The 12016-nt window shown below is 46.3% G+C and overlaps 1 long non-coding RNA gene across 1 annotated transcript; it reads right to left on the reverse strand.

The window, feature by feature from the left end:
• Positions 1 to 6798: 6798 nt before the first annotated feature.
• Positions 6799 to 7417, reverse strand: LOC115555966 (uncharacterized). The gene is made up of 2 exons (XR_003978921.1): positions 7180 to 7417; positions 6799 to 6901 (listed from the first exon to the last, which is right to left on the reverse strand). It is a non-coding gene; the product is annotated as an uncharacterized LOC115555966 (long non-coding RNA).
• Positions 7418 to 12016: the final 4599 nt, after the last annotated feature.

Raw genomic sequence — 12016 nt, forward strand, 5'->3', positions numbered from 1 at the left:
TACATTTTTATGCTAATATCGGGCCGATAATATCGGTGGGCCGATAATATCGGACATCTCTACTAGGAACTAAACATGCTGCTGTGCCCGGTTTGTCATATATATGGAACAAACATAACATGGTGTCAGATGAGGATTTTTATTTTTGCCGAAGTGGAGAGTTCTGCACGCTGCAAGGATTAGCAGAAGAGCCTAACGCTAGCAACAGGTGTCGGCTCGTCAAGGCAACGGGAGAGAGGAAACCTGGATAAGCTAAGGCCTCGTTTACACGAGGACGCTTGCGGGTAAAAACGACAAAATATTTTATCGGAAGTGCCTTTCGTTTAGACGGCGACGGCGGTTTTTGGGCTTAGAAACGCAAAAATCTGAAACCACCCTTCAGAGTGGAAATCTTGAAAACGCTCCGCCGTAGTGTTTCCATCTACACTGCCAAGACGCAAAACTTTGCTCAGATCTGCATAGTCGCATACGCGTTTACGTCACATACATTCCCCAGTGCAGGGAAATAAACAAACATGTTGGATTATTTCCATGCGTCGGACCGTCATGCTGCTCTGGCAGCTCTCATAAATTTATAGGAGTCTTTACACGAAATGTACAGATATTATTACTGAACAGAGAAGGATCTGTAATTATGTTTTGGTTTTCCCGGCGCAGATAACAGAAGGAAGATTCTACGCATGCGCTCAGACATGGTGGTGTTGTATAATAGTGTATCACAGCACCATCTAGCCGTCTGACATGCATACCCAATCGAATTCCACACACTTTTGCGTCACCATTTCCTCCCGAAAACGCTTGTCTAAACGCGGAATAAAAATGTAAGACGCAACGCCACTTTTGCGTCTTGTGTTCAGACGGTCATCATGTAAACGTAGCCTAAGTCCACCAACACCTATGCCGCTAACAGGAAATCTGGCTGATAACTGGAAAAGGTATAAGCAGAGATTCAGCATATGGCAAAGAGTGTCATAACTGCGGGAAAAAGAACCACTTCTCAAAATACTGCAAAGCGGACGCCTTTAAGAAAAATAAGGTACATGCAGTAGAAGAGGAACCTAAGGAGTTCTTTGTGGATGCGGTCCATATAAAGGAAGTTAAAGATGAAGAAGAATGGATAGTGCCATTGACTGTTAACAAGACTATCATTCCATTCAAACTGGACACGGGTGCCTCAGTCAACCTCATATCTGTGAATGAGTATGACAAACTCACTGTGAAAAGCAAAATATTCCGTCAGGAGGTTTCTAGGTATGGTAACTTACCTTGCAAAGTTCATACCTCAGCTGTCAACAAAGTCAGCGCCACTCAGGCATCTCCTGGAGGAAAAAAATGAATGGACATGGTCATATGAACAGGAAGACTGCTTTAAAAACTTGAAGAGAATACTCACCAACGAGCCTGTGCTCAAGTTCTATGACCCGGAGAAGAGCACACGGATTACAGCTGACGCGTCATAGTACGGACTAGGGGCAGTATTGCTACAGTTGCATGACAAAGACTGGCAACCTGTCGCCTATGCGTCCAAAGCGTTGACAGCTGAAACTAGATATGCACAGATCGAGAAGGAGCTACTAGCCAGCACCTACGGATGTGAGAGATTCCATCAGTATGTATATGGTCAAGCTTTTGAATTGGAATCAGACCATAAGCCACTGGTGTCAATCATGTCAAAGCCACTCAATGACTGTCCTATGTCGAGGATACAGCGCATGATGATACGGCTGCAAAAATACGACGTGACTATGACCTACACACCAGGCAAGTACAGGTTTGCTGCATGAACACAGACATCGGCCATAATACGGCTTCTTGTGAAGTATGTCTCAGATACAGACCCAAACAGCAGGCAGAGCCGCTGATGCCACACCAAGTGCCGAAGTACCCTTACTACAAGGTTGGAGTTGACTTGTTCGATTGCAATGGAAAAAATCATATTGTGGGTACGGACTACTTTTCTAACTATCAAGAAGTTGCAACATTACAGTCCACAACCAGCAGAGCCGTAATTGCTTTTCTGAAGACAGTTTTCCAAAGTCCAAATTTCAGAGTCCAAAATGAACTGTTTTCAGATAATGGACCACAGTTTTCAAGCTGCGAATTTGAAGCATTCGCTTAAGAGGGGAGTTTTAATCACCTCACGTCAAGCCCAAACTACCCAAGGTCAAATGGACTTGCAGAGAGTTCAGTTAAGATCATCTAAGGAATAATGAAGAAAGCACATGACGGAAATGAGGACTTTCACAAAAGTTTGTTGATCTACAGGAGCGCGCCACTGCAAAATGGCCCGTCACCAGCCCAGATGTTGATGGGACGTTGCATTCGCACTAATCTGCCCATGCATGAGAACCTGCTAAAACCAAAGGGAGCAGTGAAAGTAAAGCAGGCCAAAGAGGAGGAGAAAGTGAAGCAGAAGAAAAGGCATGACAAAAGTGCAAAACAGCTGCCTTACCTGAAGCCGGGTTGTACAACAGGAGGTTGGACCTCGTCCTTACTTAATCCAGACAGATGATCGTGGATCAGCCCTGAGGAGAAATCGTGTGGACATCCGTCTACAAACTAACTGCTCCGAGACTGTCACACAGCCACCAGAAGAGACAAACAACACTTCGGGCAACAGAGACTGTCCGAGTTCCCTGAATACTACTGACTCTGGTCAAACCGTACCCAGTTCACCAGCAGTGAAACACAGACCCAGCAGGATGGTAAACCCCCTGTGAGACTGATAGAATCCTGCTTATGGAGTTATGCACTATGGGGGGGAAATATATATGAAAAAAATAAAAATAAATTGGAAATAAATAAGTAAATGTTTGTAATCATGTTTGGTTTTCAATATCTTACACTGAGAAAGCAAAGTTTGATGCTTACGGTTAATCTTAAGTATTACTTAAACAAATGCTGTTTATTTGTTGTTATGTGGTAATGCAGTTACTTATTTTTAATGCATTCGTTTAGAAAGAAAATGCTTTACTTCTAAAGGAAGGGAGATGTGTTAATAAGGTTTATTGGACTACGTTACCCATGAGGCTTAGCGGCAGTTAGAGGGAAATAGCCCAGTGAGAGCTGAGCGTGTACAGATGTTGGACTGCTAATGCAATAAAACATGGCTAGGAACCATATACCGCGGAACGTGTTTGAACAAGGGGGGGCCACAATCGCAAGAGGGGGTCACCAACATTTTAGGTCCGACATTATCCATAGCCAATGCCATCAGTCACGTCAGCCAGCACAGAACAGCGCAGAATAAAATGCACAAGAAAGGTACCTCGGTGGTCGGTGGTAACGCAACTGAAACTGCTTGCTTGTACCAGTACTAAAGAGAGAGAGAGAGAGAGAGAGAGAGAGAGAGAGAGAGAGAGAGAGAGAGAGAGAGAGAGAGAGAGAGAGAGAGAGAGAGAGAGAGAGAGAGAGAGAGAGAGAGAGAGAGAGAGAGAGAGAGAGAGAGAGAGAGAGAGAGAGAGAGAGAGAGAGAGAGAGAGAGAGAGAGAGAGAGAGAGAGAGAGAGAGAGAGAGAGAGAGAGAGAGAGAGAGAGAGAGAGAGAGAGAGAGAGAGAGAGAGAGAGAGAGAGACGGTGCTGGAACAAAAAACTCAGCCTGGACTCTACATTGATAAAAAAAAGATATATAGCAGCGCAGCTCAATTACACCAGTGCATGCGCGCACAGTCGAAAATCGATCGTTGTGTTCACACCATGGTTCACATCCAGCTGCTCACAGAACAAGTTTAGCGCGCCACCGCTCCCCTCACACTTTTTCATATAACTTTTTTTCAGCAGTAGGTCATATGAGCATTAAATAAATGCTGCGTCTCAAAATGCCTTGGACAGCAGCGACGATGACCCGCTTTGCCACGGGCCGAAACAGTGCGGAGCGACCACAGCCAGAGCGAACACAGCGGGGCAGAGGAGTGTCAGGAATAGTCTTTTGTGTACACATCAGTACGGCCTATTTGCACTACTGTTTAGTGGCAATGCAGTGTTTTATTCTATGCTTTTTAATCTTCGTATATTATTTCAATGAATACAATTTATTTATTTATAAAAACAAGATCTGGTCTTCAAATCTTTTTTCCAAACATAGGTCGGGTTTGTGTTTATATTCGGACCAATACGGTACAGCGGGCGCTCACATGACGTTAAGCATTTCCTGGTGCATAATGTGACGCTTCAGAACCTAAAATCCCGTTTCTCCCCGTTGACACAACACATAACCGGCGTTTTCAGAAATCTCCACTTTGGCCGGAGTTTTTAGAAATAATCGTTTTCTGTGATAAGACAGGGCCTCAGACAGGGGTTGCGGCAGCACCCCCAGCACCCCTACTTCCCGCGGTACTGTTTATAATTATCCTAATTCGTTCTTGTGTTTTCTTCTTCTCCTTCTTCAAAATTCTTCATTCGCTTCTGTCACGGCCTTTTAAAAATGGCGCTATTATGCTGTAAAACCTGAAATGTGAGACTCCTGAAAGGATGTGGTTAGCTGGCCAATCACAGTCTTTGCGAGCTGCGTAGGGCCGTAGTGTTTTAGTCACATAGTCAGGAATTTGGGCCGACGCACTTAAGCACGTAAGGGGGGATATTTTATCGCGCAAGGGGGGGTTATGTATCTTACGTGCTTACGCGTTACGTCTAAAACAGAGCATATATCGGCCTTTACTTCTTACTCACCGCTAGGTTTTTCTTAGCACAGCAGAGACATTGCGTGCAGAACAGTTTCCCTCTGGTCTCACATAGAGTCAGCCAAGCAAAATCCTTGAACCACTGGTATTGCAAGGATCGGGTGCGTTGTGAAGAACCTGTCCCTTGCACCCTCTTGGTTCTTTTTAGCACATCGGGATTGCTTGGTTGATGAGGCGTTGTAAGATCCCTGCAGCACTCACTTGAGCAGTTCCCATGGCTAGCCTCAGCTAGGTTTGGTTCGGTTAGCGTAGTTGGAGTTGAAGAACATTCCTCTCTGTTGCTTGGTTGGTGGTCCCCAGTTGAAGGTTGGGGTACAGCTGTCCCATCAGATGATGCTGCGCTTTTTATTTGTTTTCCTTTGAAATATTCAAAAATGGTTTTGTGCCTTTTCATTTTGATATTCCAATCCACGCCACGAACAATCTCTGCAGTCTACCACAATCACTAGTTCTACTTCTTTCGCGCGATTTTCAGTGCTGCGCACATTGGCGTCAGTTTGGTTTGAAATGTGGTGGGGACAGAGACGCAATCTGGAATGCATTTTTAGAAGTGCTGGGGATGCACCTTATTTTTCTTTAGCGCAGGTCATGAAAGGTTCTGAAGACGGGATACCTGTCTAGCTTACTAATTAATACGATTTTTACAAAAAAATTATGTCTGACACGTTTTATGAAGAAAGCGTTTTCAAAAAGCATTGGACATGATGACCCACAATGTTCTGCTCCATGATGCACTCAATGTTGACGTGACATGAGCTATACCAAAATAAACAAAGAGGGGCTTATTACCTACGTGTTTAAGTTCAGAAGGGGCAAACGTATACACACAGCACTACAAATGTCAAGATCGAAAAAGCTAAAAATAATTATAGCTGAATCTACATGGCATTCTGACCAAAACCCCCCCACACACACACAATCATTCCATAATTCAAGCAAAGCGAATTACCAAAAGTCACTTTGAGTCAACAAGAGACTGACTCCACCGACTCCACTATCGTAATCTCCACTAGTCTATACCCAACACCGTAAGAACGCTAACACTGGATAATTTAAGTTAGGCTACTTGGAGGCTATGGCTAGTAGTACTATTTCAAGTTAAAACAGCTGACCACATGAGGGCAAAAAACACAAAAGATCACGCCAAAGTACCAGCAAATCTTAAGCATTAAATATCGCATCTTACTTTATTAACGTGCCAGTGGTCTGCAGATGTATCCCGCGGTGTAGCCTGCGTGCCTGCTGCCTAACCACATCCATTTAGTTCAACAGGTTTTCGCTCTGACACTGTCCATCCATGGTACTAGCGGTCTGGTGCTTTTTACCTATGTATTCAGGCTAAAATTAATTGACTGTCTGATGCCTCATCATTGCATACCAGCCATAGAGTATTGGTATTAATATCTCATTCATTGTCCAAGTCAGGCTGGCGCCTCATACGAAAATAATCCACAACTACGGTGCCGCAGAGGGGACATCTAGTCACAACTGAAAAAAGACGAGATAGCGATACAACCAGAGCCCGACATTCTCTGATCCTATAATTTTGCTAATTATACAGAAAAATGTCAAAAAGGAGTGGACAGGACATCAGAGATTTTTTTAAAGCCAAGCAATTGAAGCTGACATGCACAGTAAGTGTGCTAGTGTCTTATGAGCTCAGCTAAATTAATATTTATTCTAGAAATATATTGTAATTGTTGAGATTTTTTTTAGCTAGCTAGCCTCTATCAGCGCGACACACTGTTGGCTAGCATGCCTAGTGCTACTGGAGTGTTTTGCCCTATGTGCTTCAACGTTTAGCTTTCCTATTTAAATTCATTTTGAATTTACAACAGTACGAATGACTTATTTTATTTTCACTTCAATGACGTTTCGTTAGCAGTTTTCAGACTCCCCACTAGATGGTCGTAAATCATCCATATTATTTGTACCAAGTAACAACCATGGTACCAGGCAACCGCACACTCCAAACCAATATTTTGTCAAAAACCAATTACAATATTGATAACATATACCACAACCAACATACCGTCATAGTGGTCAAATCATTACAATAAAGGTTACAAGACTTTTGTTTGCACACCACATACATCTCATAAAATAGAGGGCATAATCAATTGAGTTAACACATTTTTATTTATTTATAAGGAACATCAGAGCTTAATGAAAGGCAGGAACTGGTAGATGGCAATGAAGAGGTGAGTTGGCAGAAACAAGTTCCTAAAAGGAGAAAACACTGCATTTTAAAATAAATAAATAAGACAGAGCTAAATCAATTAAGTTATCAATCTTCTGTATTTGTTTACATTTGATCAGGGAGAGGAACTAAGTCAATCAGAACTTAGTGAAGCTAATGTTGGCTATAGCTTCAACGTCCATGATAGAACTTAGAAACTATCAAGATAAATCGTTCGCTGCCCTCGGTCAAACTACGACAAAGGAGTTTGTACAGATTGTCATCATCATGAATAAATATAGATAGGCCTACGTTACGTTACCTCCTCCGGACCTCCTTTCCTCAAATGCATGAGGCTGCAACCGCAGCAGATTGTCCATGGAAGTGCGCAGCAAGCAGTCAGGTTCAGATTACACAGAGAAGGAGCCGCCCACCGTTGCACCCACCCCTCCCCCATTCTAGAACTACTCATCCAAATGTTATAATTGTTGCAAATTGTTGACGGCTGTGTGCCGTATGCAGATCGATTTTTTGTGGATTGGTTCGCATCTGTCTAGCGCTTTAAACATTCATTTTTAAAAAACAATATATATATTTTTTTTTTTCATTTTTTTTTTTTTTTTTTTCTGGTGGGGACAAAATTAGTCTTTACGAAAACTGGTGGGGACGCGTCCCCGGCGTACTCGACGCCTATGGCTGCGCAGTTATAGGTCTACATTTTGCAACATTCATGCATGACGTGTGACGTGAACAATATTGGTTTAGAAATACGCTTGATTAAATTATTACAGCATGGGTTGTGTTTAAGTTTGATCTTGTCGACAGGTTTTGAGTTGAAAAACTTGCAGGCCAACATTCATTTATTTTTTTAATAATCATTTCAAAAAGTTACCCGGGCCACGGCCCCCCTGGCCCGGCCGGTTCAGCGGTCTATGCTAGGAACTAAACATGCACGGTTTGTCATACATATGGAACAAACATAACACATGGTATAAAGATAATTATAAGCCTTTAATTGTTATCCAGCCATTTTTGGCAGAGACACGATCCTATTCTGCGACCCACCGAAAAGAGTGACCCCAGGGGGCGCTGTTGCATATTTTCTGCAATATGCAACAGTTTGAAGCGTAGACAGGTATGAAAAAACATCCATAAAACATAAGATCTCCCCCCAACCAATTACCTTTTTATTAAAAGTGCTAAATAAATACATTTGATTGATTTGATTAGCATTTTACAGACCCATACAATGGATAGGGCGTTTATTACGGTCCTTCACCGTTGCTTCTTTACCCATAAAAAGCTACAGTCAGTGTTAAATTACGCTGATTTACCTTTGAGCATTTCCTATTATAGGCTACTGTGTAAAGCTGTTTAGAATCAATGTTAGTATCAAGAAAAGAAAGACCAACCGGTGGGGGGAGATCTTATGTTTTATTGATGTTTTTGTTATAATGCACAAGTGCATGTTGCAGAAAATGTGAAACAGCGCCCCCTGGGATGGGTCGCAGAAATCGATGTAACAACGGCGATATCTACTTCTGGGCCCCTTGAATCGAGGGGCCGACCACAGCCCGTTTAAACAGCTGCAATACCAGGCTTAGCCGCTGAGCACTGGTGGATTGCGGTAGTGTGCAATGCTCCTGGGGGCTTGGGGAGAGCAGGCCCCCAGGAACAGTGCATACTTCCGCAAACAATTTCTGGATATCAATCAAAGGCTCCTAATTATCTTTATACCATGTGCTAATAAAATGTAAGTTTTTTCTTTACAAAACGGCACCTCAAGCGTTTTATTAGCCGTTTTATTCATTTACTTTTTGCAGGAGAAGGAGGGGTGGGCAGCTGAAAGGAGTTGAAACAAATGTTTCGGCCCGGAATCCAAGAGGGCTCAGTGCACGCCTCCCTTAACTTCTCGTGTCCGAGGTTTTTCCTTTTACCTAACATGAATGACGTTGATGGTTTTTAGGCACTGTGTTGACTTTTTATCACTTAAAGTCGCCGAGAGGTGTGTAGACAGACCTCTTTCTTATGATGCTACAATGCTAACAATGCTAGACAACGAGAATATTTCTGCATCTGGCACATCATGCACTAGGGCATGGCTGGCTCCCATGATGCAGAAGCAAATCTCTCCTTGATGTTGCCCTGCACCATTGAGCACCACATGTGTGTATGTGTGTGTGATTACACACACTGTAACGCAAGTGTTGTACATTTCTTTGTTATTTGGAAAACCGTTCTGCTGTTGGTGTTATGGCGCATTTAGCACGTCGGTTCTTTGATGTATCTGGTATTTCCACAACGAGACCATAGTTGGGGTTATCTCAGCCAGGGTTTAGAAGGAATTGGGGGAAAGGAACTTTGGCTTTGTCTCCCTGAAGTACATGAACTGCGACATGGAGGAGAAAACGATTGTGGCCCGCGGTTGTCTCCCTCCGTAGCCAGGCTGCCCGCCAGCGCCGTGAAGCTCCACCGCCTGGCAGCCGGCAGCGGGTAGCGTGCGGTTCAGTCTACTTCAGATTGAAGTGGAAGTGGAGGAACCAGAGACGTCGGCGGACCAGACGCAGTCATTTGTGATTCATATTATCGTCCGCAGGCGCACACAGCTTTTAGCCGTGATAATATGTATTATATGATATAGATATATATGATAGTATTTAGCTATAAAGCTCTAGGACTGTAATGCAAGTGTTGTACACTTCTTTGTTATTTGGATAACCGTTCTGCTGTTGGTGCTATGGCGCATAAAGTGTCGGACTCTCGTCTCTGGTATTTCCACAACGGCTGTAACGGGGGGTTAGGCAGAACCAAAGTGCATGGACAGACGACAGTTGAGGACAGTTTCAAGGATTCAATTCGGTACAGGATCGGGCAGGCAGAGAGCAAACAGTAAAGACACAGGTGGGCAAGGAATCGTCGGTGGGTCAGCAGGCGAGGGGTTGGCAACGGAAGGGCAGTGAGGCAGGCGAGGGGCAGGAAACAGGAAAGCAGAGAGGCCGGCAGGGACTCGACAACAGGCGGGTGGTCACACAGGCGAGTGGTCGGCAACGGGAGGGCAGACAGGCAGGCAAGGAGCAGGAAACAGGGAAGCAGACAGGCCGGCAGGGACTCGACAACAGGTGGGTGGTCAGACAGGCGAGGGGTCGGAAACAGGCAGGATCAGCGTTGTAGAACAGTTCAGGAGTTGCGGGAAAGCTTTGTGAGTACAAGACATGATCTGGCAGAGACTGAGTGGAGAGAGAGGATTTATATAGAGGGATCACAGGTGAAGGTAGTTGGGTTAATTAGGGGAGATCAGGGTGGACCATGACAGTATCCCCCCCGGCAAGGGACGGCTCCAGACGTCCTAGATCGAACAGGGAGGGTGGAGGGGGCCCGGAGGAGGGTTAGAATTCCTCCGAGGCATCGGAGGTTGCGTCCTCTGTAGACGAGGTCGACGCGACACCCGATTGCCTTCTCCTCGAGAGGTCAGAAGAACCACCCGCAGATGGAACCGTAGCGGGCGGACGAGAGGACGGGGCAGGTTGGTCAGGATGGGACCGGAGGGGGGCGGAACGGAAGGAGCCAGAGGGCTTTCCTGGACGGGTTTGACCCTGGAGACATGGAAGGTTGGGTGGATCCTCATGGAACGAGGAAGCTGAAGGCGTACCGCCTCTGGGTTTATGGTGTGGGTTATGGGAAATGGTTCTATGAACTTGGGGGCCAGCTTGGGACTCCCCACTTTAAGGGTAGGTCACGGGTGGAGAGCCAGACCTTCTGGCCAAGTTGATAGGCAGGGGTCGGCATGCAGTGTTTGTTTGCAGCAGCAGCGTGGCAATCTGCAGACTTGGAGAGAGCAGTGCGCGCCAGGATCCAGGTGCGTCGACAATGATGGATCAGGGCTAGAGCCGAGGGGCAGGAGGACTCCTTCTCTATGTTGGGGAATAGGGGTGGCAGATACCCGTAGGCGCACTGAAAGGGAGAGAGGCTGGTGGATGAGCAGGTGTTATGCGCATACTCTACCCATACCAGTTGGTCGGACCAGGAAGCCGGATTGCGGTTCACCAGGCATCGGAGGGTGATTGATTGACCCTCTCGGTCTGTCCATTGGACTGCGGGTGGAAGCCGGAAGATAGGCTGGCGTTAGCCCCGACTAGGCTGCAGAATTCCCTCCAGAAGACCGAGGTGAATTGGGGCCCCCGGTCAGAGACGACATCCGTAGGTCACCCATGGAGGCGGAAGACGTGGTGGAGGAGCAGTTCTGCAGTCTCCCTGGCTGAGGAGAGTTTAGTAAGGGGGATGAAATGGGCCAACGTAATAAATCGATCTACGAGGGTAAGGACGTCGGTGTGGCCCTTGGATGCAGGCAGGCCAGTCACAAAGTTCAGAGAGATAAGCGACCAGGGACGATGGGGAATGGGCAAGGGGTGCAGGAAGCCGGCAGGTGGGCGGCGAGAGGTCTTATTCTGGTTACAAACAGGACAGGCTTTGACGAAGCCCCGGACATCCTCTTCCAGTGACGGCCACTAGAAGGGCCATCGCAGGAAGTCCCGGGTCCACTGGATGCCAGGATGGCAGGTGAGCCGGGAAGCATGGCCCCACTTGAGCACGTCGGAACAGAGGTGTGCCGGGACAAACAGGCGGTCAGGGGGACAGGAACTCGGAGCTGGCTGGTCCACAGTGGCGGTTCGTACTCTCTCCTCTATCTCCCAGGTGACGAGGCGACTAGGCAGGAAGCTCGGATGATGGTGGAAGGCTTGACCGTCTCATCGGGACACTCGGGGAACTGTCGGGAGAGAGCCTCAGGTTTTAGGTTACGAGAACCGGGTCGATAGGACAAGGTGAAGTTGAACCGGTCGAAGAACAGTGACCAGCTGGCCTTTCTGGAGTTCAACCTCTTGGCGGACCGGATATACTTTATGTTCTGGTGATCGGTCCAGACCAAAAACGGAACCTTGGTTCCTTCTAGCCAGTGCCTCCACTCCTCCAAGGTCAGCTTCACCGCCAGAAGCTCCCTCTCCGAGGGGGTTAGACAGCGAGAGAAAAAGGCGCAGGGGTGGATTTTCTGGTCGGTGGAAGAACGCTGGGAGAGGATCGCCCATACTCCCACACCGGATGTGTCCACCTCAACAATGAACTGCTGGTCGGGCTCGGGGAACTGAAGGATGGGGGCGGTGGTG

This window comes from Gadus morhua, chromosome 12 (genome assembly GCF_902167405.1).
Source record: "Gadus morhua chromosome 12, gadMor3.0, whole genome shotgun sequence".
In the NCBI taxonomy this organism is placed as follows: domain Eukaryota; kingdom Metazoa; phylum Chordata; class Actinopteri; order Gadiformes; family Gadidae; genus Gadus; species Gadus morhua.